Below are 27,961 nucleotides of genomic sequence, written 5' to 3' on the forward strand. Positions count from 1 at the left end.
TTTGGGAGTTGGTGTGGTGTACACCAGGGATGGTAAAGAATGAGGCTACAAAGCAAGAATTTCTCCTGAGACTTTGAAAGGTCTAAGTGGCAAGTTTGGTACAGCTATATTATCTAACACCAGGATAGAGTCTGAAATTTGAGCTGATAATGAAGACCTTTTACAGTTTTGAGCAGAGAAGAAAACATGAAGCCAGGGCATTCCTATATTTTAGACTGTCAACCAGTGGCTCTTTTAACAGTGGCATGGGGGACGAGGGCTTAAAAAGGACTTTTTGAATAGGTAATACACACAATAAAATTCAAAGAACACAAATAAGATTTCCCCAAACCCCTACTCCCTTACATAAAGGCCACCCACTATCAACCATTTCTTGTGTAGTCTATGGATTCTATAAACATTTAGTGTGTAGATACATACATACATGTATATACACATGCTTGTGAATTAAAGATGGTCACAAATTCTTTGCCACTCTTCTTATGGAATAGTGGAATCAAGTTCCCCTCTACCTGCATCCGGAAGGGCCCTGTAACTGGCTTAGATCCAGAGACTGCAGAAGTTAATTATAAGATTTCCTTTCATCCGCTTGGAACCAAGTTGCCATGCTGCGAGAATCCCAACCAATATGAAAAGGCCACATTAAGAGAACCAAGGAGGGCCAGGCCAGTGGGGCAGCAGGTTAAGTAAGTTCACATGTTCCGCTTTGGTGACCCGGATCCCAGGTGTGTCAAGCCATGCTGTAGTAGGTCTCCCACATATAAAATAGAGGAAGATGGGCACGGATGTTAGCTCAGGGCCAGTCTTCCTCAGCAAAAAGAGGATTGGCAGCAGATGTTAGCTCAGGGCTAATCTTCCTCAATTAAAAAAAAAAAAAAAAAAACAGAACCAAGGAGCTTCAGTCAACAGCCCCAGCTGAGCTCTCAGGTGACAGCCAGTGCCAATTTCCAGCCAAAGTGAAGCCTCCAGATAGATAGCTGTAGCCTCGCCAAGTCCCTGTGGAACACAACCACCTAGCTGAGCCCAATCAATGTACAAAATTTTAATAGTTGTTTCAACTACTAAGTTGTACAGTGGTTTGTTATGCAGTGATACACTAAACAAAGCTTTATTTTAAAGATTATACATTGTTTCTATTTTAAATTTCTTAGATATCTTCCAATAAGGCTGCCTAGTATTCCATTATATGGATGATACAAAATTTATTTAACTAATGTTCTCCCAATGGACAACGTAGGTATTTTCCTATTTTTTCTTTTCTTGAGGAAGATTAGCCCTGAGCTAACATCTGTGGCCAATCCTTTTTGCTGAAGACTGGCTCTGAGCTAACATCCTTTCCCACCTTCCTCTACTTAGTATGTGGGACGCCTGCCACAGCATGGCTTGCCAAGCAGTGCCATGTCCACACCTGGGATCTAACCATCAAACCCTGGGCCGCCAAAGCGGAATGTGCACACTTAACTGCTGAGCCACCAGGTCAGCCCTATTTTCCACTATTCAAAGCAGTGACTTAAAAAAACTCATGTGCACATTACTCCATACATGTAAAAGTATGCATGCAGTTCAAAATAAACTCATTTCCTAGAGCTACACTGTCTGCTGTCCAAGAGCCTTAAGCTATACTCATTGTCTCAATCTTACCATCTACATTTAGCTAGTGGACAGCTTGGAGAACATTTCTGTCATTGTAGAAATTTTGATTATAAAGTACTGTTCTAGAGCAGGGATTAGGCAAAACTTCCATAAAGGTGCCAAATATTTTAGGCTTGTGGGCCATATAAGTCAGAAATACGCTGCAGTTGTAGTGCAAAAGCAGCCAGACAATCGCTCAGTAAATGACTGGTTTAATAAACATGAAAATTGGAATTTTAAATTGCCACATCACAAAATATTCTTTTGATTGCATTGGAATGGCTTAGTCAGTGTATATGCATTTTTAAATTTAAAAACTAGATTGCAGGACCAGTCCTGTAGCTGACTGGTTAAGTTTGCACACTCTGCTTTGGTGGCCCAGGGTTTTGCTGGTTCAGATCCTGGGCATGGACATGGCACCACTCATCAAGCCATGCTGAGGCAGTATCCCACATGCCACAACTAGAAGGACCCCATGTACCAGGGGGCTTTGGGGAGAAAAAGGAAAAATAAAATCTTAAAAAAAAAAAACCCCAAAAACCTAGATTGCCCTCCTTAAAGATCATATCAATTTACTGCGAAAAATTGAATACCTGTTCCCCCATTCCTTTGATAACTGTTGTCAAAATCTATTTGAAAATCTGACTGTTAGAAAGTGGAATTCCATCTATGGATTTTATTTGCGTTAACTGGAGTTAAGCATCATTTAACTGTTCATATCTTTTGCCCATTTATCTATTCAGTTGTTGAGCTTTTCCTTTTTGATTTATAGGAACCGTATTAAAGAAAAATTAACCCTTGGCAAACATCTTTTACCCATTTTGTTTGTTCATGGTGTTTTCCCATACATGACTTTTTAATCTAGTCACATCATTCATTCAAGTATTCATTTTAACTTAAAAAACTGCCCGTTTTCTTCTTGCAGTTTTAAAATTTCATCTGTTTTAGGGCCCATTTCTGGATTTCCTTATCTGTCGCATTCATCGAGTAACCTATTCAGGTGCCAGTACCACCCTGTTTTATTCCTTTTGTAATGTTTTAACATCTGGTAAGGCTAGTTTTCCTTTAAGACTCTAATTTTGCACATTAAAGCTATTCTTATTTTTCCACATGAATGTTCAAATCAACTTGTCTCATTCCAAAAATAATCCTGTTATATTTATCGATTTTTATAAATTTAGTTCTCTCTTTTTTTAAGGTTTTATTTTTCCTTTTTCTCCCCAAAGCCCCCCAGTACATAGCTGTATATTCTTCGTTGTGGGTCCTTCTAGTTGTGGCATGTGGGACACTGCCTCAGCGTGGCTTGATGAGCAGTACCATGTCCGGGCCCAGGATTCGAGCCAATGAAACACTGGGCCGCCTGCAGCGGAGCGCGCAAACTTAACCACTCAGCCACGGGGCCAGCTCCCATAAACTTAGTTTTCTTTAGGAGAATTATCTTTATGTTGAAATTTCTTGGACATGGCATGACTTAGCATTTAAGGTCTTATTTGTGTTTTAATGTTTTCTTCATATATAACTTATACGTGTCTCTAATTATTCCTAGCCTTATTTTCCTCCTAGTTTATCTTCAAATTGATTAGTACCTACTCGAATACACTATTTTCAGCTGCCACTCAGCATTTTTCAAGTAAACTTAATCTGCAAGTGATTTTTACCTCTTTTCCCACTTAAACATTTTTCTTCTCTTGCCTAACTGCCTTTGCTAGTAACTTTGAACACAGCTTTCTCTTTTTTAATAAGAACATTTCTAGGATTTCCCTATTAAGCATCACACAGGCTTTTGGAATAAGATAAATTTGATCAGGTTAGGAATCTCGACTCTGTGATTTTAGCAAATGTTTTAGCATGGAGGGAGATTATATATCTTATTGAGATCAACTGCAAATATTCTTGGTGTATTCTTAAAATAGTCTAGGAATGACTTTTCTGTGTTGTATTATTATATAATTGTTTGCCTATAATGTGTATCTACTAAAGTCTTTATGCCCCTAATTTAGCAGGTGTTTACTACTATATATACAAAACTAACAAGGAACCCAACTTTACTTACGTCCTAAATTCTTGAGGAATTTTTAAATGTCTTTAAATCTTCTGACCCTCATTGAACCCATAGTTTAGTAGGACAAAGACTGAAGAATTTTAATAAAATGTGATAAACCCTATGATAGGGCAAGACTAGGGGTGGGGATGTGACTCTCTAAGGCCTTCCAGCAGGGACATTTTAAAAAACCTAAGAGACTCATGGGTGATATGAGGAAGAATGATGTAGATGGGACTCCTTTTAAAGCAAGGCCAAAAGGAATGTCTGTATATGGTCTCTGTATGTTTTAAGAGCACAAGGAAGCTTCCTCAAGCTACAGCAAGAGTGGCAAAGATGCTGATGGCCTGAAACAAGGTATTTGGCATTTGTGATACGTGTATGAGACCAGAAAAAGACAGGCATTTCAGCAGGCCCTGAAAGATGTTACTGTGATTGAGGTTGATGACTGAAAAAGACAAGTAGATATTTGTGCCTGTTAGTTGGAAAGACTTGGCGGCACTATGTATGAAAGCTCCAAACCAACCACTAGCTTTTGAGTCAGATTTATTGAACACCACAGTAGTTCCTGGATCCACTAACCATGTGACCTTGGGCAAATAACAGCATGTACCTTGTAGAGTTGTTGAGAGGATAAACAGATGTGTAGAATGAATTTAATAGTTCTGGCACATGGTCAACATGCACTAAATATTGTCAATATTCTATGGTGCCACAGGACCTGCAGCATATTTACATGAATATCCTAAAATGACAAAACCATAGATTCAAAGATTATTCATTTTTATAGAGCCCCAGAGTAAACATGTTAAAATTACTCACTTAAATCTGGTTATAAGTTTTATCCTGGTACCTATTCATCAGCGCAATGACTGCTAGTAAGAGAGGCTATGCAAGCTATAATTTATACACAAAGATGTTTTACTAATTTTCTTAACTATAAAGACATTTATAGATTACCAAAAAAAGAAAATCCCACATTATTTTAGTTAACAGATGTCTCAAATTTGAACAAATTCTCTGCAAATCCACTATGTTCATTTAATACTTTTTCAAGCTAAATTTAGTGTCAAATATTTGTGCACTATATTATATCTTTAGGGTCCACTAGCAAATGATTAGGAAATCTGACACTTGTTTCTATGATTTTTCTGTTTCAAAATTTTTTAAAAAGAACAAAACCAGCAATCTCTTTATCCTCATTTACTGGGGTATTATTAAAAAACAGGATATGCCTATGGCCTTACTCTATTTTGGGTACATTATGACACACAGACATTAATATTTACCAGCTGAGGCCCTTTAATCAGTTGTCAGTAGAATTGAACCTGCTTGGCCATAGGGGAATGAGGTAAATCTTTAGAAGCTGGTGAATACCAGCTTTTCAAAGGACTCTTACATGGCAGCTGACTTTCTAGCTCTGTGGTAAAACAGTGCAATTACACATATAATGGGTGCTCAGTCAGGAAAGGTGGCTTCTCTGCAGAAGTGCTGTCTGAGCCGAGATCTCAAATTAGACAAAGTAGAGAAGATGGACCCAGACAGAAACAGCATGCGCAGAGACCTCGTAGTAAAAGGCTTATCAAGGACTGAAAGAAACCAAGGTGGCAAAGATGAGGCGAGAGAGATAAAGGCTAGACTGTACATATTAAGGTGAGCAGAGAATGTGTTTGTTCATCACTTATCCCCAATGTCTAACAGAATTCAGTTAATAAAACTAATAAACCGATAAAGGGTATCTATTAAATGACCAGTTTGACAAGATGAGTAATTACCATAGGCTATTGCCTCTTCCTCTAACTCAGCCCTGGAGGTATTACACAAATAAGAGGGAAGTTAGAGATCTGAGAAATTAAATATGAAGAGTCCCTTGGAGAAACAGATCATGATTGGGTCCCACTATACAAGGGCAAGAAATGGAAGTCCAGTGTAGAAAAGGGTAGAGTGCCATGGGAGTAGGGGTAATCTTGGTGGTGACGAAACTTCTGTTCTTTTCCCCTATCCTATTCATTGCCTCATGTTCAACTCATCACTTGCTGGAGTGGCCAGCATAATGCAACCTTACTTACTAGCACCTGGAGTTCTTGAGAGAATTGCAACTGAGGGGAAGGAGAAGCAGTTTGACCATCTGCTGCTCTGGTGAAGCCCTGATTCTAACTCAGAGGTTCTGTGCCTTAAGGCTCTCTCTCTTCTCCTTCAACTCTTTAGGACACCAGGGCCTGGGCTTGGCTCCTCTCTACCGGCAGCTGACACAAAATTCCCATCCTCTACTGTGAGCTCATAGGGTAAAAATAATCAGTCATCTGGGAACTACAGCATCTGCTATAAAAGACAACAGCTCAACCACTATTCTAGATGAAAGAGAATAAACAAAGACCATAGAATAAAATGTCATTATTAAAAGTGGAACATTTATAGAATATAGGGGGCTATAAACTAAGGATCCTGGTTAGGATCCTTATATATGCATACATATATACTTCAGTGTTCTATCAGCTGATAGGGCCTAGAAGCAACAAAACCTCAGTACCAAGAGCACATCTAGTGCCCAGATCTTGGTTCCTTAGTATTATTCTCCAATAAAGGAAGCAGGGCTCCTTGTGAGTACCAGGATAAAACTTACAACCAAATGGTTGACTCTGGGACTGGGACAGGAAAAATACAAGATGAGCCTGAACCATCGTATAGGGCCATAGTGAGAAGTGCTTAAAACAACCTCACAATGATGGGGGCATATTGAAGGGACATAGGAGCCACCTGAAACAGCTCCCAAAGGCCAAATCTGGAACACTTTAACAAAATTAAGTATTATTGGATTTTTTTCCTAAAGTATAAATTGAATAAATGAGGGAGAAGAGACCAATTTCTTTCTGAAGAATTCCAAATAACTTATGTAGACCTTCTACCCTCAAGGAGAACACAACTCCCCTCTCCTTAATTATGGGCTTCACATAGTGACTTTATTCCCAAAGAGTACAGTGTTGGGTGAGGGGGAGTAACTTTACAGTGGAGAAAACTGGCAAATAAGACCTCAGCCAGGTGATCAAGATTAACATCAATAGGAGAAAATCATATTGATAGTATACACTCTTGATACATGATGAGAATGGCACTTTACTTCTGTGTTCTCTCAAAATTCCTTAATGCCTAGCCTAATCCTGAGAAAAACTCAATCCTAATTGAAGGGACTTTTTACAAAACACCTGACCCAAAACTCAAGCTCATCCAAAACAAAGAAAGTCTAAGAAGCTGTCACAGCCAAGAGGAGTCTAAGGAGACGTGATGACTAAATGTAATATCCTCAATGGGATCCTGGAAGAAAGAACATTAAGTGAAAACTAAAGAAATCTGGATAAGTATGGACTTTAATAATGTATCGATATTAGCCCATTGTGACAAACGTACTATGCTAATATTAGTGGAAACCGGATGTGGGGGTACATGGGAATTTTTTGTACTATCCTCCCAACTTTTCTGTAAATCTACAACTATTCTAAAAAAAAAATAATAAATTTCAAGGTCCATTTTCCAGATGGTAGTTAAGTCCCCTTAACAAGCAGTACAGAATATTCCCACACCCCAAAGGCCTTTACTGGAGAACAGGAAGGAACAGAGTAACGGGCTCCACTCCTTTGAACTAGGCCTTAGAATACTAAATTGACAAATACATGACTCAACAAGTTGGCTCATTAAAAGTGTTCCTAAATATCACTAAAGAGGAAGAATGTTGCTAAGCAGACAATTCTAAGTATTACAGCTGATTTTTTAATTCAGTGAAATTGTTTTCCAAGAGAATATTACCTGGAGCTGTTCATAAAGCCCTAATTAAGCAACAAGATTCACTGGAGTCATTGTCACTCTTTTAAGTTCCCAATTAGTTGCTCTTACCAGGTTGTTTTCCTTTATGTGAATTCCTAGGCACTGAGCCACTTTTTTATGTGCCTTTGGGACCTGCAGAATTTATTCCTCTGGGGTCCTATTTTCCTGATTAAAATGTGAGACATGATCCAAAATTTCAATGCAACAGTCCATTGACAGTAGTTTCAACCCTGAAAGAAGGGAGGTAAATTATTTACAATGCCAGGGATATCACTCAATACGTGGGACCCCCTACTCACCCTGCTTTAGTTTTTCCTCTTAATATGGTATAGGACCGGGGCCTGAAACTTGAGCAGAGCAAAATAGAGGGGCACTTGTGTTTCTTAACTGCTACCTATGGCAGGAGGTAGCAGCTTGCATATTTACAGACCAGAAACCCTGCCAGTCCAGTTTCAATTTCCATTGCAGCATGGGAAAAGGATGATAAAGGGAAGGAATGAATAAAAAGCTATTTTGAAATGTTTTATATCATCCTCTTAGACTTGCCAGGAAATTAAAAAAAATCAAGTCAACAGGGAGTAGTCGGTGACTAATTAACTTCACTTATCAAGTACAAAAAAACCATTAAATTATTTTAATATGCACTATCAAGCCATTGAAACCTCTTGGGATATTGAATATAGGCACAAACACCAAATGAATTATCCCTTTTCAAGTAGGAACACAGGGGCCCCTCTCTGCACCTGGGTAGCCTACCATAGTCAGAAAGGCAATCTATGTTCTTAGAGGAACTTGAGATCCCAGATTTTAAACCCTGGCAATTCATGATATATAAAATTTTCCTCTTTCCTCTTTCCTTAGGGGCCATTTCTTTCTTTTTTTTTTTTTGAGGAAGATTAGCCCTGAGCCAACATCTTCTGCCAATCCTCCTCTTTTTGCTGAAGAAGACTGGCCCTGAGCTAACAACCATGCCTATCTTCCTCTACTTTATATGTGGGACACCTGCCACAGCATGGCTTGCCAAGTGGTGCCATGTCCACACCCAGGATCTGAACTGGCGGACCGCAGGCTGCCGAAGTGGAACATGTGAACTTAACCGCTGTGCCACAGAGCTGGCCCCATAGAGGCCATTTCTATTTCCCTACTTGGGACTGAGGGTCAGGCTCTGCTGGAAACTGAAGACTGCTGTTCTTTCTTGGGACCTCTTTCTTAGGTATATACTACAAGTGGAGAGAACTACTATGATAAAAGTAACCCATGCAAAGGGCATACATAAACTCCAAACATAAGAAATAAGGACTATTCTACTACTGGATAATTTACTAATGTCACCTTAGTCCTCTTAAAGATGAAGAATAAGCCTGTATGGTAAAGATTTGCTATAAGGCAAAGATATTGACAACATGGAATTTTTCAGGGAGGCATGTTGGTACTGGCCCTGAGTCTGTCACTAATGAGCTGTCAACTCTCAAGGCTTGAATTTCATTCTCTAAAAGGGGGTTTGGTAAACTATAGCCAACCCCTGTAGAATGGTTTGGTGGGGTGTGGGGGGGTGGATTTTGTTGTGACACTGAAAATTTTATGAAATTCCTATTTCAGTGTCCATAAGTTGTTTTTGTGGTTTTTTTTTTTTTTTTGAGGAAGATTAGCCCTGAGCTAACTACTGCCAATCCTCCTTTTTTTTGCTGAGGAAGCCTGGCCCTGAGCTAACATCCATGCCCATCTTCCTCTACTTTATATGTGGGACGCCTACCACAGCATGGTGTGCCAAGTGGTGCCATGTCCGCACCCAGGATCCAAACCAGTGAACCCTGGGCTGGCCCCAGTAAAGTTTTATTGGAACACAGTAATGCTCATTTGTTGACATACTGTCTACACCTGCTTTCACACTGCAATTGCAGAGCTGAGTGGTTGCAGAGACTATATGGTATGCAAGCCTAAAATATTATCTGTCCTTTTACAATGTTTGCCAACCCCTGCTCTAGAAAAGCAGTGTGTACTAAAATTTTCTGCATTACTGGAAATGTTCTCCAAGCTGTCCATTATGGTAGTCACTAGATACAGTCATTTGTTGCTTAACGATGGAGTATGTCCTGAGAAATGTGTCGTTAGCCGATTTTTTCATTGTGTAGTTACACAAACCTAGATCATCAGTGTAGCCTACCACACACCTAGGTTATATGGTATTACTCTTATGAGATCACCATCATATATACAGTCCACCGCTGCCCAAAATATCGTTATGTGGCACGTTACATACTGAGATGGAGAAACTGATTTTAATTTTTGTCAATTTAAATAGCCACATGTATTGCACAGCAGAGCTCTAGAAAATGAGGGCTTAGTTTAAGTCTTGGACTCTGGATTAAGCATTCTTCTCTAAAATTCTGATACTCTCCATTATTTTTTCAGTATTTTAAGTTTTTCTACCTGTAAAGAAAACCTCACTTCTCCTATGTTTTTCCTTTACTCTCACACTACTACGACACTCTCAACACTTCTTCTGACCCAGATGTGTAGGGGTTTTTCCCACATCAAGCAAATGTGTGTCACCAGGTGGGTGTCCTACAATTTAACTCAATTCTGACACTACCTACACCTGGAGATACCACAGGCTAAGGGCATAGTCCCACAAGACTGCCCCTCCCCCACTTCAGATGCCAATCATAAGTCCAGGTTGTTACCTGTGTTTCTGACCAATCAGCTATATAAATCTGACATTCCCACAATGCCCTTCTCGAGTTCAATTAATTTGCTACAGTGGCTCACAGAATTCAGGAAAACAGTTTACTTACTGTTTACCAGTTTATTGTAAAAGAATACCATAAAGGATACAGACGAATATCCAGATAGAAGAGATGGATGGGGCAAGGAATGTGGGAAGGGGTGCCAAGCTTCCATGCCCTCTCTGGGTGCACCACTCTTCCAGTGCCACCAAACGTTCACCAACCCAGAAGCTCTCTGAACCCCATGCTACTGGGATCTTTATGGAGGCTTCAGCACATAGACACGAGAAATTAGTAACTCCATTTCCAGCCCCCTCTCCTTTCTTAAGAATGGAGAGTGAAACTGAAAATTCCAACCTTCTAATTAATCATTGCTTGGTCTTTCTGGTGAACAAACTCATTAGAACAAAAGACATTCCTATCACCCAGGAAATTCCAAGGGATTTAGGAGCTCAGTGTCAGGAACCAGAGCCAAAGACCAAATCTTAGAACAAAAGATGCTCCTACTGCTATTATCACTTAGGAAATCACAAGGGTTTTTAGGAGCTCTGTGCCAGGAATGGGAGCAAAGACCAACAGATATTTTCTATTATTTCACACCACCCATCTGATGCAAGTTAATTACAACCTACATGACAAAAGAACTACATACACTACTTCTCTTGGTGTCACACAGGGCTGTCAGACATCTGAGGTCCTGATGAAGGCAGGTTTCTCACTTAGGTGAAGGTATCTAGGATCCAAAGAAGAAAAGAATGATAGGCTGTCCTTAAGACAGGGTCCTTTTCTAACAGAAATAAATTGTTTGCACCCAGACTAGGACCAACTCCACAGGAGGAGTTACTCCACTCTCAGAGGTGCAAAACACTGCCCAAAGGTACTCAGCCACAACACCAAAACAGTGCTTGGAGCCATACCTCAGCATAAGGCAGCGTTTACTCTTCCACCAGTGTAACACCATCCAAGGCATCGCACTAGCCTGGATAGCTGACAACCGCTGGATGATTCCTGAAACAGCTTTGTTTCAGATACCCAGGCACCCCACGTAGAAGATGTGGATATAGGCATACCCATGAATTGAAGGTTGACTGCAAAATAGGGGCCTAGAAGCACTGATTGCAGACTCTGCTGCCAAATCCTTTAAACAAATAGTAAACAAGAACCCCTTCCCCATGCCTTCAGTCATTTTGTCCAACATTCAGGGAGCTCCTGCCATGTACTGGGCACTGTGCTTGGGATCTAGCAATAAACAAGGCAAGGTACACTCCCCTTTCCCTCATGAAATTTACAATCTCCCCATAAATTCCTCAAGTGAATCGACACAGATAACCTCAAAGATTCTACAGGCCTTCAGACCATTACCACCAAAATCCCACTTTCACTGACTAGAGGCTGAATTTGTTGGGGGCAAACATACATGATTTTGCCTTCCAATTGTTTCCTGACGGACACCAACTAGCAAACAGGCCTGGCACACAGGAGGTAGTCAATGTTGGAATAGGGACATTTACCTGAAAACTCCATACACAGACTGTCCGCCTTTAATTTCCTCTCTTCAGGAGGGCCAAAGATGCCCTACTTTCAAGTCATTCTAAAAAGAAAGAGATTTCAATGTTCAACACCCCAGACTAAAACAGCTGCTTTTCTGCAGAGATGGAAACAGAATGCTGTCTGCCATTTATGATTTACCATATTTTTTATATCCTCAGGAATTATTTTATTCCCATTGTTTGCCTTTTTCCTGCCTATGGTTACCATTAATGCTAACCACCTCCCAAGGCCCCTAGATATCACTAGTCTTAAGATCCCACTCGTAAAAGGCTGGTCACAATGAACATGTGAGGTATTCTACACAAAGCACTCAACGTTTAGCTAAGAGAATCCTTTCAAGGGAAAGCCAATTGATAGAACAAAACTAGCTTTGATAAATAACTCCCCCGCCTTCTAACATCCTCACCAGTTCCCCAAGGAAATGAGGATGTCACTTTTCACAGAAGCAGCAACTAAGTCAGCCCTATTGGACAATCTCCAGCATCACCCCGAGTGCTGTTTCCCTAGAACTGAGAAGCATCTCTTCTCAGAAAATTAGCATTCCAAAACAAAATCACTACAAAGGGGACTCAATATTTACTGCTCCAAAGGGGCAACAACTCCTCACTCCTGAAAATGAGTAAGAAACCAGCACAAATATGCTGTCGGCCTAAGCAGAAATTAGTACGGCTGTAGCTAGGCCTACTGTCTAGAGCCTCTCAATCAATTGGTATTTTTATATTCTATTAAAGAGCTAGAGAAGAATGCCCATGATTTTAAAGCAAATTCACATCAATATTTCCCTGATAAGGCATTCCTGTAGATATCTACAGCTATGAAATCCCCCTACAAAGGAAGCATCATGACTAGCTTTGTATAGAAGGAGAGTGGGAGCCATGCACTTTGATTTCAGTGAAAACAGCAAAAATCCCATTTACTTCGTTCCCTGTGTAAGTCCCTTTTTGAGTACTTGGTAGGGACTCAAAAAATAAAAGGCTGACTTTCCCTGTCTACTTACATCCCTCCATGGCTTGATTACCTTTGTTCTGTTTCCTGGGTGTGATTTAGGCAACTTCGCACTAGTCAAACCTGTTGCACCAGAAACACTCAGAAACGTCTGGATTTTTAGGTTTCTCCCTGCAAAGTCATGCTCATGCAGATTTAACCCCACTGGACAAACAACTATGCTGGCATCCTGGTATAGTTAACAACAGAGTTGGCATGAACCAGGCCCAGAATACCAACCAGCTATCGGCTGCTGTTCTCCCAGCAGTGTAACACTTGCCTAGGTACAAGGCAACCTAGGCAGCTGCCTACAGCTGGGGCCAAAGGTAGGCTAATGGAGTTGCACTCACCTGGGGTTGCATTTGCCCAAAGTCCACAGCTGGCCCCTCTGCAATCAAAGTACTCCAGGTTAGTCAGCCAACAGTTAGTGAACACCTGTGGAGTTCAACACCCCTGCCCTCAAGACTCCTTAACTTAGTGAAGCCTGAGCCACAGAAACAGCAAAGAATAACACAAATAGCTTTCCCTTGGTTAACTTTATTTTCACATGTTATTTACTTATGTAACACAGCAGTTCAACAGAAACAAATTAATGGTCTAGCCAACAAGTACCAGGAAGCTTGGCTCTATCACTTAACCAACAAGTATCAGGAAGCTTGGCTCTATCACTTAACAGCCAAATCACAGTGGACAAGTAACTTAACCTCTCTGTACCTCCAGTCTTCTCATTTGTAAAATGGGATTTTTTTTTTGCTGAGGAAGATTTGCCCTGAGCCAACATCTGTGCCAATCCTCCTCTTTTTTGCATGTGGGTTGCCACCACAGCATGGCCAGCGACAAGTGGTATAGGTTCAGGGCCTGGAACCAAACCGGAGGGGGCCAAACTTAACCACTGGGCCAGGAGGCTGCCCTGGGAATGTTATTAATAGTACTCTGTACACAGGATGGTGGAGAAGCTTAAATGGCATATAAATTAAGTCCAAAGGATAGTATCTGGTATAGAGTGGGCACTCAGTAAACACTTGCTGTTATCAGGAGCTACATTCTAGGCACGGAGATAATGAATAGAGATTAGAAGGGGGAAAGTTACCCTGGGAGAGCAATGGGCAGTGAAAATTTGAAAGGCTGGTTAAAACTAGATTGAGGAGGGCCTCGATTATGGGACCTCTTGAAAAAGAATAAAAGCAGCACTTTGGAAAATAAATTGGATGCAATAACGGATGAGCAAGGAACTGGAGACAGATGGCCGCTCCTGCCAACGACCTGAACTACTGGCTGAAATAACCAAAATGTTTGCAAGAAGGTTAATAAACATCCCTACTCACTCACCCTTATAATTTATGTAAGGTTAGGGTATCTAAAACCATACCTTTTTACAGCCATCCTCCAATTTCACTCCTAACCCCCTCCAAACAATTTAGAGGAAAAGGAAAATAGACGGGGTTCATTGTCCAGGTCTAGAAACAAATCTAAAAATAGCCTGCCCCTTCCAGCGGCTTGGGTTGAAGGCACTGACGGAGCTCCACCGGGACACGTGTTCCTCACAAACCTTCCTAAGTCCCTGGCCCTTGCACCTGGGAAGCGACGCTCTCCGAGACAAGCTGTAGGTGACTCTCCAGGGAAGAGAGAGAGTGTAGAAAACAAGGGGCGACTCTAGGGCTACGATCTCCCAGTGTCTCTTCAAGATGCCCTCCAAACCCCGGGTCACGAGGGAGCGAACCCCAGTTTCGCCCTGTACCTTAGAAGCAGCCTCCTCACAGCTGCCTCTCGCCCCGGCTTGCTAAATCTCCAAGGCCTCCCCCGACTTGGCCCTTACTCACCCGCACGTGTCCGGAGCTCGGCCGGTGCACTCCAGCCCGGACAGAGGCTGCGGGGAAAAGGGCAGCCGGGAGCCGAGGGGAGCCCCGCCCCGGGACGCTGTTGGGCGGGGCCTCGGGGGCGGGGCCCGGAAGCCCCGCCCAGGAAAGGCTGCGTTAGAAAAATACGAGTGCGGTGGCAGAGGTGAGGAAGACCTCAGAAGAGGAAGGGCAGGAATCCGAAGGAGGGGTACGTTTATTCGACTCGCATCCCGTTTGTTACGGATGGAAGGGGCGCTGAGGTTTGAAGCTGCTAAAGAGAAAATCTGCTGTGTCCTAGTGGGGCCATGCTTCCTGCCTGCTCACACCGAGCGCCCCCTAAATGCCGGTTCCTCTCACACGTGTGGCACCTTTCGGTTCCTGCAGGCTCAGCCCACGCTTTTTCCACCTCCCACGCAGATCCTCTTTATGGCTTTCTCCAGCAGCGCTGTCACTTGACTAATGGATCCTCACCCACACAGGTCACCTTGGTTTTCGGGGTCTCTCCAGGAGGTTTTTGGGTAGATTATGCCCAGTCACTCTTACAGTCTAATCCCGAGAGACCACATCCCTCGTGCCCTGCAGTGGGATCTTTAGCTGAGCTGCAGCAGCTAAAGAATACTGGCTTTCTTTCAGACTTGCTTTGCACCGTGGCACAATCAGCTAAAGAGGCCACATCCTTGATCTGGACAGGTTGTCCACTAGATTACCAGCATTTCTTTTGAACATTAAAACTTCCTTCCACCACTAGCTGGAGTCAATATGATTCTGTCCTGCTGCACAGTTGGTAAAGTTGGGGCCCAGAGGGGCAAGGCCTAGCAGCAGTAATTCCCAAATCTGTTCCATAATTCCCCAAATTCTAGAGCCCCTCCCTTCCTAGCATCTTACCGGCTCTACTAATCTATTGCACCTGGCACCTTTGCCAGGCAAACGCCTAGGAATCAGCCACTGCCGTTGGCACCTGCCAACATGTTTTATTATCTATTTCCTTAGCTATTTCATAATGGAAAAAATGTGCTTCCTGTGCACCCCAACCCTCGCAGATATCTGCTGAGAAAGCCCAGAGCCCTAAATTGATTCCAGCAAGAAACCCTAGGCTCTTAGGCCAGGGAGCCACTGGAGAAGTGGCAAGCACAAATCCTCCCAGTTTCGATGGAGTGGGACACAGGCTCAGGTTGGGAAAATACTTACATAAATATAGTAATTTAAAAAGTCACATGAGCAGTGCTGTGCTGGTAGGCAGAAGCTCTGCTTTGCAGTTAAATAGGCATGTGGCTGAAGGCTGCTGTCATAATCAATGCCTGCATCCGGCTGTCACACTGTGTTCATAAAGGAGGGTTATGAGAGCTATAAAGCCGGGCAGATTGGGTGGGTAATTGTCCTGCAGAGTTCTGCTCAAGGAGAAACGGCATTGCCATCTCATATATTTTGCTTTCTTTCCTTCCAGACACACAAAATGGAGAAGGCAGAGCTACCCTGAGGATTCATGAAAAGGAAAGATGATGTTTGTGTGAACATGTGCATATGTGCTTTCAGAGAAGAAACAGGAAGTAATTGAGGCCAGGGAGATACTAGGGCCTTTGGGGAGAGAGCAACCAATGACCTGGTGACAACTGGATTCACAGGTTAGTCCAGGGAGAACACAGGATTTGTGTGGAGGGAAGGTTGGCCTTTAGGAGTAAGGCTGAGAGGTGGGCCATATTCTCCTGCCATTGTGAAAATGTGGCCACCTTTTTTAGGTATAGCCCATTCGGTATCCTTTGGAGGAAAACCTAGATTATGATTTCCTCGTTTCCTAGATAAAACTCCTTTATAATCAACTTACTTAACCTCTATCCTTTTAAATTCTGAATTCATTTTGTGGAGTTGATTTATGTGGTCTTTCACCTATGATATCAACTGCTTTTCTAACTTTTTGTTTGTTTCTTATTCTTGCAAAGACAAAATTGTTAGGAATAATAATGAAAAAGGAAAATTTCTAGAAAAAAATGCAGCCAAATGAAAGGTAAAGGATTAGAGTGGGTCCATTGGCTCTGAGTTTGACCTCATAATTGAAAGGCTGGCCCCAAGGAACACTAGGTCCCCAAATTTCTTGCCTGCCTTTCCATTTCTCGTCCATCTCTCCTTACCTCCTTGCTTCCCCCCGGAGACTGCTCTTTTCCTCTCCTCCCTAGACAGGAACCACCAGTGGAGAAATATTTAATCATTTGTTCAATCAGTCAATCAACATTTACTAAGCATCTACCATTTGTCAGACCCTGTTCAGGCACTGCAGATAAAGTCAGAGCAATAGAGATCCCTTGCCTGCCTAAGGTTTATAATCTAGTGGAGGAAAAAGACAAGTACTATAGGTATACTTGTACATATGTCAGGGGGCAGCTAACCCAGCCTGGGAGGTAAGGGAGAGTACTAGAGATGGCAGTTAGAGAGATCCTTCCTCCATTCCTGTACTACTCTTGCTGCTGCTCTGAGTAGTTTCCCAACTTAGAGTAGAGGCCTGCAGTTGTCCTTATTATTTCTCAAAAGCATAGTAGGATTGGCAAAGTTAGAGGGAAATTGGAACCCTCACACGCTACTGGTAGGAATGTAAAATGGTGCTGCCACTTTGGGAAACAGTTTGGCAGTTCCTCAAATTATTGAGCATAGAGTTACCTTATGACTCAGCAGCTCTACTCCTAGGTATATACCCATGAAAATGAAAATATATGTCCACACAAAAACTTGTACACAAATGTTCATAGCAGCATTCGTAATAGCTAAAAGGTTGAAACAACCCAAGTGTCCATTAACTGACAAATGGATAAACAAAATATCATATATCCACACAGTGGACTACTTGGCCATAAAAAGGAATGAAGTACTAATTTAGATTACAACATGAATTAATCTTGAAAACATTACATTAAGTTAAAGAAGCCAGGCCACATATTGTTTGATTCCATTCATATCAAAGTCCAGAATAGGAAACTCTGTTGAAACATAAAGTAGATTCGGGGTTGCTTGGGTCTGAGGTAGGGATGAAGTGATAGCTAAAGGCTATAGGGTTTCTTTTTGAGGTGATGAAAATGTTCTAAAATTGTGGTGATGGTTGCACATATCTGTGAATATAATATAAACCACTGAATTGTATACTTTGGGAGAATTGTATGGTATGTGACATATCTCAATAAAGCTGTTAAAACAACAACAGTGAAAAGCGTACGTGGGGACCTGAAAGATCTGCAATTCTGATTAAAATATGGTCTGTGTTGTCATTGACAAGTTTAAGGGCTAGAAAGGACTTTTTATTATGGATCCTGTGGCCTCTCAGAATCCTTCTTCAGTATACAGAGAAACAATCCATTTGGGCAGGCAAACAAATGCAAAGGGGTAGACAATGCATTCTCATACTTCCTCTCTCTAACTTGACTCCCTCATAATGATTCAGTTCAACATTTCTGGTGTACCTACTGTGTAGAAGTTATATGGACCTGAAAGAGATAGAGTCACTTTATTCCTTCCAATGGTTGAAATTAAATTATTAATATAATGCCCACTGCATAAACAAATATAGTTCTTTAAAAGATAGGCAATGTGATACAAAGAACAGTTGCAAGGCATTCTGGGATTCTGGGCTCCCTCTGTAGCATGTAGGGAAACGTCATAGTGACATCAGCTAAAGCAAGACCAGTTTTCATCCTTCTTGATGTTGAGCAAGTTCCAAGACTTGGCTCCCTCCTCACATGCCTCCAATCACCCCTTCATTTGGTTTCTAGACTCAATTAGTTAGTCTATTTTCATACCCCTCAATTTCTTGCCACCCCCACCCCCACAATGCCCAAATTGGCCCACCAATACTGAGACCATTTGCCGGAAATTCATTAAGCTAAACACATGGGAAATTACAGAGGAGATTTCACTTGTCACTTAGGCTCAAATATAGAAAGTAATTTTAAAAGGACAGTGGCGAGAGGCTATTTTTATCTTGCTTGTTTGTACTGAGTTTTCTTATCTTGCTGTCTCTCATTCTCCTCCTGGCCACCTCTCTTCTTCCTTGCTTCTTTAAACATTGGCTTTTTAAATCTTTTAAACAGGTAGTTTTGTTTTGTTTTTTTCCTTTTTCTCCCCAAAGCCCCCCAGTACATGGTTGTGTATTCTTAGTTGTGGGTCCTTCTAGTTGTGGCATGTGGGACACCGCCTCAGCGTAGCTCAATGAGTGGCGCCATGTCCGTGTCCAGGATTCGAACCGACAAAACACTGGCCCCCTGCAGCAGAGCACGCAAACTTAGCCACTCGGCCACGGGGCCAGCCCCGGCTTCTTAAATCTTTGACTCATGTTCTCTTTTCTTGCTTTATAGAATCTTCTCTGTCCTCGTCATTCATTCATTCGACAAATATTGAGTATCTACCATGTAGCAGGCCCTGTTCTAGGCACTAGGAGGGATGGAGTGATGAGTAAGACAGATATGGTCCTTATCATCATGGAGATTACAGTCTGATGAGGCAGGTGGACATCAGGTAGAGTGAGTTCAGATTTGGTCACAGGAAAGCCTTGAGGAAGTTACTTGTACTTTTCTGATGCTAAATTTACGCTGCAGTAAATGGGCATGTGAAAATAGCCAGAATCTCAGAATGCTTGTGGGATTAGGGAATAAACCAAATATATCACAAGGAATGTAAGGAAACCAAAGACCCAGGTTTCTGTGTGATATAGACAAGCAGCCTGGGTAGAGAGAACATGGATTTGGCAGTCAGATGTGAATTTGATTCTGACTCCACCACTTACATATTAGCTGTTTGACTTTAAGTGACCTCTGGACCTCAGTTCCCTCATCTATAAAATGGGAATTGTAATTTCTACATTGTAAGTTGTTGTGGAGATTAAATGAGATATCATATATAAGGGACCAGGCAGGTGCCCAACCTATGTCACTTCCTTTCCCATTACCTCCCTATCCCATCTTTGAATCTTACCATTCCAAAAAACAAAAAAAAAAAGCCGAGTCTCCCAATTGATGGGAAATGACATTCATCAAATGGTATTCACCAATCATATGCCCAGAAAGATGCGTTGTAACTATATGGGTTACTATATTGTGCTATTCATGCAAGTTATGACAGTCAGATCACTCCCTTCTTCTGGGGTAAGGGAAAGGTAGTAAAAAAATGAAATTATAGGAAAATGAAAGAGATATAACAAAGGACTTCCTCACTGTGAAGACTAGAAATGTGAGTGGTGTTAAAAAACAAAATTCGACTTAGTAAATTTGAAGATCTAACTGGCTTTATTCAATGATTCATGAATAGGTAAGCATCCCACCTAGAAAATAGAAAGGAACTCCAAAGGAGTTGTACAAAATGGAAGGCTTTTATAGACAAAAGGGGATAGAAAAAGGAAGTTTCTAGAAAAGAGTGGATTGTTTCAGGCAAGGTCGCCTTCCTTTGGGGGAAGGTGAGGGTGTCTCAGGCAGATTACCTCACTAGTGCTGACCAGGTAATTCCAGATTGGCTGGTTAAAGGTCACATTCCTGGGAGAGCCTGAAACTGCAATTAGGTTAGATATTAAGTCTTGGTTTGCTGATGTGGGGCTTAGCACAAGCGACTCCATTTTAGGCCTGTTGTTTCTTTCTTTTCTTTTTTTTTTTTTTTGAGGAAGATTAGCCCTGAGCTAACTGCTGGCAATCCTCCTCTTTCTGCTAAGGAAGACTGGCTCTGAGCTAACATCCATGCCCATCTTCTTCTACTTTATACTCGAGACGCCTACCACAGCATGGCATGCCAAGCGGTGCCATGTCTGCACCCAGGATCCGAACCAGTGAACCCCAGGCCTCCAAAGCAGAACGTGTGCGCTTAACCGCTGCACCACTGGGCCAGACCCAAGTTGTTTCATTTTTACTAGTGAATGCCAGAGAAAGCTACAGAATCTGCTTTTTTAACTGTATGTTTGGACAGGGCTGAGGCAGGCCTACCTGGAGGTAAGACTAAACCTGCCAATGCCTTCATGTCCCATTTATCCTAAGGAATCTTTGTGGGAGGAATTGCTGTTTCTCTTCCTTTTCCAAGCCAGGCGTGCTCTGGGGAGAGGAATGATGCCAAGAAGGCTTATTACTCACAAAGAAAGGAAAATGGCAGCTGCCATTTCGGGCACTTAATAAGTACACTAAATTGAGAAGCTGCTGATTTGGTTTACCTAATCCCTCCTCCTGATAAAGAAGAAGTCTCGTCAATCAGAGGTTCCTTGAAGCTGGAAAGAAAGCCTGAGCTCCAACTGTGGAAATTGGCAGAGGCAACGCTCAAAGGAATAAGCCAGGCTCAGCAGGCAGCACCAGGATTCCTGGATTCCCTCCCCGGCTCCCACCCATGGGAAATTTCAGGTTGCCTTTATTCTGCAGAGTTCTTTTCAAAGGGGGTGAGGTTAGTTGTCCTTTTCTCCCTTCACCACTATTTTTCTTTCTTCTTGCTTCTCCTTTCCTTCTTCTCACTTTCCTTCCCTTCTCTCTGGTGCCTCCTCCTTTTCATTTTCTCCTTCCTCTCCCTCCTCCCAATCTCCATTTCAGCTGTTGCATCTCATTGCCCACTCACTGGAATTTCTGTTCCAAAAACTTCAGAATTCCTTCTTGATCTAAAGTAACAATACTCTCCTGATAACAAGGGAATGCTCTGTATTTGTAGAGAGCAAGGTTTCCCCAAGTGTAGTCAGGTGGGTTGGGAGAAGACCTTTCATGCAGAATTTTCAGAGCCTTTCATATGCTAATGAATTGTGAGTGTCCACAAGGGGTTAGAATATTGGAACCCACGTTTCCCAAACCTCTTTGATCTTTTTCTTTCTTCCCACAGAGCATATCCTGGGGCATGTGGTCTTTGGAATGCATTTCAGAAACACATCGTGTGTTAGGTTTTTTTTAATGCTGTAACATTCATCATATTTGATTTCTACAATTACCCTATAATATGACAGGGAAGTTGAAATAACCTCACTTTACAGATGAGTAAAACTGAGGCTCAGAGACATTACATGCCTGGCTCATAGTCAGCAAGCAACAAAGCCAGGTCTTCTTATTTATGGCCCTAGTCTCTCTGCACTGCCTTGTACTGCATTTAAATATAATAGATAAGTGACATCATAACATGACATGTGATATATGATATGGGATCTAGAAGATGTATATCCTATAACTGGTGAATTATGACATTCATTTTTTTCCATTCAACTAAATGTGTATTGTACATCTATTACTTGCTTATCACTATTCCATGTGCTGGGAATAGAGCAGTGATCAAAATAGACAAAAACACAAATTCTTGCCTTCATGGAGCTTACATTCTAGTGGGGGAGATAGAAATTACAAGATAAATATAAAATATATTTTATTATCCTTGTTGTATAATCATAAGGATTAAGGATAAACATGAAGTAGGGAATTGGGTAGGCAGATGTGGGAGTTGCAGTTTAGGAGTACAAGGGGTCAAAGAAGGCTATGCTGAAAGGCTACATGTGAATAAAGACCTGAAGGAGATATGACAGTGACCATATAGCAATTTGGGGATAGTTGGGAGGGGGCTCCAGCAGAGAGAAAAGCAAATTCAAAGGGCCTGAGGCAGGAGTGAGCCTAGGGTAAGGCTGAGCTGGGGAGAAGGTGGGGTGGTAGGAGATGAGGTTAGAGAGATTGAGGGAGTGGGATCCAGATGTCAGGTCTTACAAGGAAATAAAGTGATATAATGCAGATTGTATGCCACGATATAATAATAATACCATATGACAGTTTTATTATGTTGCTGCCTAACAAATTACTCCTAAACTTTAAATGTTCATCTCACACAGTTTCTGATGGTCAGAAAATGGGAGCAGCTCAGCTGAGCTGGCTCAGAGTCACTCACAAGGTTGCAGTCAGGCTGTCTGCTAGGGCTTCAGTCATTTGAAGGCTTGCCTGAGGCTGGAGGATCTGTTTCCAAGCTCACTCAAGTGGCTGTTGACAGAAGGCCTCCACATGAGTTTCTCCACAGGGCTGTTCATGACATGGCAACTGGCTTCCCCCGGAGCCAGTGATGAGAGAGAGATACTAAGAAGGAAAACAGTATCTTTTATAATCTAATCTTGGAAATTGCATACCATTCTTCTCTCATATTCTTTTTTTTCCCCTGCTTTTTCTCCCCAAATCCCCCCAGTACATAGTTGTATATTTTAGTTGTGGGTCCTTCTAATTGTGGCATGTGGGATGTCACTTCAGCATGGCCTGATGAGCAGTGCCATGCCCCTGCCCAGGATCCTAACCAGCGAAACCCCAGGCCGCTGAAGCAGAGCATGTGAACTTAACCACTCAGCCATGGGGCCAGCCCCCTTCTCTCATATTCTACTGGTCACACAGAGAAACCCTGGTACTATGTGGGAAGGGACTACAAAAGTGTGAATACCAGGAGATGAGGATCATTGGGGATTACCAGGGAGGCTGGCTACCACAACTGGTTTGTAGGCACTTTCCTGAAACTAATCATTATTTCAATAGATATCAACAACTATGTGCCAGGCATTAGAGTATGGCCGCTAAAACAATGGAGCTCACAACCCTATCTGGATTGAGGCCTGAACAGGGACAACACAGAGAGCAGGAGCTTCAGAAACCTCACTGAAAGTCTGAGGGTCTTATTTCAATTCTGCATGAGCATGCTTCTTTCTTCAAAGCACCACTTCCTCTAGGCCTGGCCTCATTATTTCATTCACCCAATTAATATAACTTGAAATAATCTTACTTAAACCTGCAAAGAAAAAAAATGCTTTGAAAAAAAGCTTTAGAACTTTAAAGCCAGGCTGGGACCCCTCTGAACAATTTAATCTTGAGATGACACTGGACGTTTATGAGGGGCAGAACCAACCTATCCATCCCTCCAGAACCCAGAGGTACCTTCTTGTGAAAGAGAAGCACCCTGCCTAGTTTAAGAAGGGGAACAGAGCATTTGCTCCATGCCTGAGCCCCAGTACTAGGTCTATCCAGAGACACAGACAAGGCTCTCCTGAGACCCAGGCAGGCCTCCTGCCCAAGTCCTGTCAGGCTCGGCCTTGACCATGCAGCGAGAGTCGGCCAGTTTTCTAAGTTGAGCAGCAGATGGCATTGCAGCCTCAGGAGCGAGCAGCTGAGGCTGCTGGCAAGAGCAGAGGCACTATTAGGAACTCAGGCTCCTGCTTTGCATCTGGGGGCTCCTGGTGGGGGTGCTGCCCCTCCAGCTCCCAGCTCACCGAAGTTTCTGTGCTATGACTGCAAGATTGGGATATTGTCGGGCTGGTGTCTCAGAAAGCAAAGTCTGGAGCCCCCAGTTAGGAAATAGATGGTAAACACAGGGTCTTTTCTATGATCTTAACTGAGAAAGATGAAAATCAGGGGCTGCTGTTCCCAGAGTGACTGTATTTTTCCATCTCTCCCTGTCCCTTGCTCATGAAGGTCCCCATGGAGCATATCCTGGCTTGGGGGCTGGCAGGTCCCTGGCAGAAGCCTCCTGGGTTGGCCAGATGGGGCCAGAGATAATTTGAGGGACCAGAGGGCTCTGGAAAGCACCTAGCGAATCCCAAGGACTCAAAATTGAACCCTTTTTTCCCCCCCAGTGACCCAAACTCCCAGTGACCCAAACTCCCTCCCAGCAGCATAGGCAGGGCTCAGTCCTCCTGCAGGCCTTCTGTTTGTTCCTCAGTCTTCTTCCCTCTCCTTGTATTTCTGACTTCTCCTCTCTGTTCTACTTTTTCTCTCCTTCCTTTTTCCTCTGTTGTCTCTGTCCATTTATGTCTTTCCCTCTGTGGATCTCTTTCTTTCTCTGCTCCAGGGTAGAGAAGAAAGCAAGTTACCAAACTGCCTTGGCAAAGTGCTTGTGGGCACTGGGCTGCAACACTATTGTCTGTCTTTAGGGACTCAGATGGGACCATATCCACTCAGCCCACCCTCTCACCCTCCCTCCCTCATTCCTTTCCTCCCCACTGCTGCTGCTTGATGGCTGGTGCCAAGGAGACCTACACAAAGGGAGGTCCAGAAGTGACCAAGAGAATATACACTCCTCTCCCAGAGCCTCCGTTCCTTGCTTTGTAGCTCTGGATAGGAAAGCTGTCGCGGGCTTCCCAGTAGGACTGAGATCCTCTGAACTTCCTGCTCGTTAGGCCCTCATATATGCCACTAGAATGTGAGCTTGAGCGCAGGGCCTACCTTGATGACTGCTGCGTGCACAGTATAGTAGTACATAGTAGATACTCAATAAATATTTGTTAAAAATAATGAGAGGATGGGTGGAAGGATGAATGCTGTATTAGGCACTGGAGTACAAATTTTAAAGGTGCCATCCCAGTCCATAAAGAGAGAGAAACACCCGGAGAAGCAGTCGCCTATAATCTAGAATAGTAGCTATGAGGATGGTGGTGGTAGAAGCTGCAGTGGGTGCCTGAGTCTGCACCATGAAGACAGAGAGGCTTTGTTCGCTCACCACTCCAGGAAGTGTTCATGGAGAGCCTCCCAATACCAGGCTCTGGGTTATAGCAGAGAGTAAGGTGGGCTCCCAGCTGGGTGTGGGAGTAAATAAATAGGCAGCAACAAACAAGATAAATGCGGTCCTAGGGGAAATCATGGGCAGTAGGGGCAGAAAGCAGACAGTTCACCTAGTCTGGGGGCTTCTGGAAGGCTCTGTGGTAAAGTAAGTCCAGGCTGAGACCTGCCTGAAGGGTTAGTAGAAGTCAGCTGGGGAAAGAGGAGGGAAAGAGAGTTATAGGCCAAGGAAACATCATGTAGGGTTAAGAGAGAGCAGGCAAATTTCAAGGAATTGAGTAAAAGTGTCAAGAAATCTGGCTGGAGTCCGTAGGGTGACAGGCAGGGCTGGAGGACATGCAGCAAGAGAAGTGGGTGGGATTGGAGTGCAGAGGCCACCAAAACCCCATTATGGAGTTAAGACTTTACCTTGAGGGCATTGGAAAACATTTAAAAGTTTTAAGAAGGGAAATGATAAGATCAAGTTTGTATTTTAGAAAGATTACTCTGGGTGCAGTGTGGGAAATGGACCATGTAGGACCAGAATGACATCCTAGAGGCCAATGAGGGAGTAGTGTAGGCAGTAACTGACGGCCTGAATGATGATGACATTGGTGAGGGTTGTGTTTGAGTCAAGATTGAGGATAATTAGTTTTCCTGGTGAAAAACTTGGGGTAGAGGCGATGCTGCTCAAGAGAGAGAAAATGCACCTGCAAAGGTTTCAAGAATTTGGCATGCTCTGGGACGCACGTGTGGTTATATATTTTTACCTTGTGAGATGGTGTAGGGAGGAGCTAACCTTTGCTAAGAGTCTTAGAAGCCCAGGGTGAGGCCAGACTCCTTTTTAAAAAAATTAAAAATTTTTTTTTACTTTATTGAGGTTATATTGGCTTATACCATTGTGTAAATTTCAGGTGTACATTATTATGTTTCAGTTTTTGTATATACTGCATCACGTTCAGCACCCATAGTCTAGTTTTTATCTATCACCATACACATGTGCCCCTATACCCCATTTGTCCTTCCCCCACCCCCTTCCCCTCTGGTAACCACTACTCTGTTCTCCTTATCTGTGTGTTTGTTTATCTTCCACATATGAGTGAAATCATACGGTATTTGTCTTTCTCTGTCTGACTTATTTCACTTAGCATAATACCTTCAGGGTCCACCCATCGTGCCATGCAAATGACACGATTTTGTCTTTTTTATGACAGAGTAGTATTCCATTGTGTGTGTGTGTATATATATATATATATATATATATATATATATATAGCACATCTTCTTTATTCATCCATTGATGGGCACTTGGGTTGTTTCCACATCTTGGCTATTGTGAATAATGCCACAATGAACATAGGGGTGCATAAATAATTTTGAATTGTTGATTTCATGTTCTTTAGATAAACACCCAGTAGAGGAATAGCTAGATCATATGGTATTTCTATTTTTAATTTTTTGAGAAATCTCCATAGTGTTTTCCATAGTGGCTGCGCCAGTTTGCATTCCCACTGGCAGTGTATGAGAGTTTCCTTTTCTTCACATCCTCCCCAACATTTGTTATTTTTTGTTTTGTTAATTATAGCCATTCTAATGGGAATGAGGTGATATCTTATTGTAGTTTTGATTTTCATTTCCCTAATAATTAATGATATTGAATATCTTTTCATATGCCTCTTGGCCATCTGTATATCTTTTTTGGAAAAATGTCTGTTCATATTCTCTGCCTATTTTTTGAGTTGTTCATTCGTTTGTTGTTGAGAGACCCCTCTTGTTAGAGTTGGGGAGGAACGTGGAGGCCATCTTCTCCAGATACCCAGAGTGTCTAGAGGGCTTCCCCAGGGTCCTGATCCATCCAGGCATTTTCAGAACAATTGTATCACCCAGAACCTGAAAGGACAAGAGCAAACAGTCTCCAAGGAGGTGAAGGAGGTTGTGAGAACTGGAGGGAGCAAGTGGACCAAGACGGGGAGTGGGGAGAATGGGAAGAGACTGCCTGCCAAGCACAGAGAGGTGAGCAAGGCTGGATGAGATAGACCCCATCAGAACCTGGAAATCTCTCTTCCAAAATTGTCCTGTACTTGTACTCACTCTTCCCTGTTCTGTCTCCAGACCTCAAAGGCCTCCTGCAGAGATCTTTAATGTTTCTCCCAAAGAAGAGATTTGGAAAAGGGTAGAGAGCATGGACCAACTAATGTAATAGTTAAGAAATTGGACCCTGCTTCTTCCTTGACTTGTAACTTAGGGCAAATCACTTTTCAGAGCCATTTTCCTCACCTGTGAAGTGGGTACAGTAAAATGCCTACCTCTTTGCCGCCAAAAGGTTGAAATGAGGTAATGTGAACAAAAAGCTTACACGATAAAGGTTCTCAATAAATATGTGGTGTTATTAAGATTTTGGTATGAGCTAAATGGGAGGGAGAGCGGGGGACAGAAAGAGATAGAAAGGGATGTAAGTGAGGAGGGCTGAGTGAGCAATCAGTTCTAACCTTCGCAGAATTCTTCAATGGCTTCCATAGCCAATGGGACAGAATCCTCCACCAAGGCTGGTAGATGAGGCCTACCTGTCCTGCCTCATCTCCCACTGTTCCCAACCTCCCTTGACAGACTAAAAGTGACACTACCACCTGTGATTTTCTGAACATACCAGGTTCTTCAAGCCGTTACATGAGCTGTTCTTTTGGAAAGAAAATGGCCCCTCAAACCTGTCTTATACCAAATATTGGGAAGCTTTCAGAGACCTGGAGCAGATGTTGAGAAGGGACCCAGGGTGTGTGTATTGTGGGAGGGGCATGAGGGACTAAGGGAGAGAGGAGCAGGGGAAAGAGAATATGGCTCAAATAAATGGCATTTGACTTAGTATTTAGGTGAGGCAGAGGGGCAGGCAGGCTGATGGGC

General features: G+C 42.7%; 1 protein-coding gene, 1 long non-coding RNA gene and 1 other non-coding gene across 6 annotated transcripts in view; 1 reads left to right on the plus strand and 2 right to left on the minus strand.

Moving 5' to 3' along the window:
- Positions 1 to 10,634: 10,634 nt before the first annotated feature.
- Positions 10,635 to 14,598, minus strand: SNHG4 (small nucleolar RNA host gene 4 (non-protein coding)). The gene is made up of 4 exons (NR_038102.2): positions 14,574 to 14,598; positions 13,104 to 13,141; positions 11,730 to 11,809; positions 10,635 to 10,951 (listed from the first exon to the last, which is right to left on the minus strand). It is a non-coding gene; the product is annotated as a small nucleolar RNA host gene 4 (non-protein coding) (long non-coding RNA).
- On the minus strand, positions 10,987 to 11,117 carry MIR1543 (microRNA mir-1543). Its single transcript, NR_128230.1, has one exon. It is a non-coding gene; the product is annotated as a microRNA mir-1543 (primary transcript).
- Positions 14,599 to 14,665: 67 nt separating the features above from the next.
- The window catches only part of SIL1 (SIL1 nucleotide exchange factor), a 254,106-nt gene continuing 240,810 nt past the window's right edge, over positions 14,666 to 27,961 (plus strand). For 3 of the 4 annotated variants that reach the window (XM_070234176.1, XM_070234178.1, XM_005599371.3), the window contains exons 1-2: positions 14,666 to 14,799; positions 16,036 to 16,213. The gene's annotated coding sequence lies outside the window, so the exon portion shown is untranslated. Of the gene's footprint in view, positions 14,800 to 15,966; positions 16,214 to 27,961 lie in introns of those variants that run through there. The other variant, XM_070234174.1, reaches the window with a different exon arrangement.

The sequence above is a fragment of the Equus caballus genome, chromosome 14 (genome assembly GCF_041296265.1).
Source record: "Equus caballus isolate H_3958 breed thoroughbred chromosome 14, TB-T2T, whole genome shotgun sequence".
NCBI lineage: Eukaryota > Metazoa > Chordata > Mammalia > Perissodactyla > Equidae > Equus > Equus caballus.